Here is a 1,784-nt window from a genome sequence, read left to right as displayed (position 1 = left end):
AAAAATATTTTAAGTTTTTTTTTTATTTGGATGAAATAATTATTTTGATTTATTAAAAACTGAAGAAACTCGGGATTAAATTTAGTCGTGTAGGGCAAAAATTAGGTGTCAACAATCAAGATATAAAATTAGGACATATTTGTGGTAAGTAGATATTTATAATATTAATAATAATTTTATTTTCATCAAATAAATTATATTAATTGAGGTTAAAATCAATTAATATTGAGAATTATTTTAACAGAAAATATATGCAAAGTTACATAATTGATATACATATATTGGTAAAAAAAAAAAATGAACATTGACTACTACTTTATCCATAAATATATTTTGAAATTTACAACATTAAATTTAAGGAACTTGAGTTTATATATTATGATTATAAAATTGATTCTTATTAATTGAAATTAATTAGTTGATTGTGTAGTCATATTACAATTATGTCGTACATTATTTATTTAATGGAAATAAATATAATTAATTAACTTATTTTGTGCAATATATTATGGACTTATTAATCCAAATTAAATAATTTTTAAATGGTAAGTTTGGACTATAAAAGAAAGGAGATTATTTTGTTGAAATTTTAAATTAATATGCATTAATCTATTTTAGTGGGGTATTAGTCTTCAACAAGATCTCCATATTTAAATGGAGTAATATGACTTTAGCATCTCTTATGTATTAAAAAAACAGAGACAAAAAAATATAATGCCACAACATTTCTGGATTATTTAATTCATTTGTCACGTTTTAAAATATTGTTTATAGCAGTTTAGTGATGTTTATATGGAAAAGTTAAATTTTGAAAAAATAAATATCTTAAGTTTTATAATTTAAGTTAATTTGTGTACTAAGTTGAAAAAGTTAATTTATAATTTACATTCTATTTTTATTATATGAAAAATTCAACCTTATATGGCTATATATACTAATTCAATAACACAGAAATATTGTCACACCTTTCTTCTCTCTCTCTTTCTGTTATTGCTATTGATCATTAGCCTTATTGATATTTATCAATTTTTTCATTATGAATACGTAGAAATAAGAATAGTCAATAGTTTGCTAAATATTAATTTGAAATTTTCTTCATAAATTTCAGGCTTTAAATATAAAGGTTTCGACATTATAAGAATCACACATATTGATGAAATGTTATCAATATTTCAGAATGAGAGTTCAGTAGAAGAATATACATATGAGAAGGTTGAACAATGTAATCACAATGTAACACAAGTTTGAAACAAGAAAATCATTTGTTGAAAATGATTTGAATTATTCATAGTGATTCTTCTTTCTCGAGAAAATTAAGTTTGTTAATTTTTTTAATCTCTTTATACAAATATAAATTTATACTATGAATAATATAATTTATTGATTATATATTATTTTGAGGTCTTGCATAATTATGATATAAAAATAATTGATTTTTTTAATTTATTAACTGTTATTCAGTATCATATTTTGGTATAGTAAAATATCCACATATTGAAGGAGTGTTGTCACTAATTAATAATGAGATTTCAAGAAGAAGAAACCTATGAGAAGGTCACTATATATTCAAACAATATAAGTTTGAAACAAGAAAATTATTCGTTAAAAATGATTTTAATTATTCATAGTGTTTTTATTTCTTGAGAAAAATAAGTTTGTTACCTTAGTGATTTCTTTATCCAAATACAATTTTTCGTAATATAGTCTCACTAAATAATGAATCAATTAATAAAATTTAAAAAAATATATCAATTTTTTGACGCGAATGAAAAATAAAAATTTCA

At 20.6% G+C, this 1,784-nt stretch overlaps 1 protein-coding gene across 1 annotated transcript in view; it reads left to right on the top strand.

Moving 5' to 3' along the window:
* Positions 1-1,784, top strand: part of LOC107838933 (histone H3.2) — a 4,725-nt gene that overhangs the window by 1,056 nt on the left and 1,885 nt on the right. The gene's annotated exons all lie outside the window — the stretch shown is intronic.

This window comes from Capsicum annuum, chromosome 1 (genome assembly GCF_002878395.1).
Source record: "Capsicum annuum cultivar UCD-10X-F1 chromosome 1, UCD10Xv1.1, whole genome shotgun sequence".
Taxonomy (NCBI): domain Eukaryota; kingdom Viridiplantae; phylum Streptophyta; class Magnoliopsida; order Solanales; family Solanaceae; genus Capsicum; species Capsicum annuum.
The sequence above is the reverse complement of the archived record's forward strand: the minus strand, read 5'-3'. Positions and strand labels throughout refer to the sequence as shown.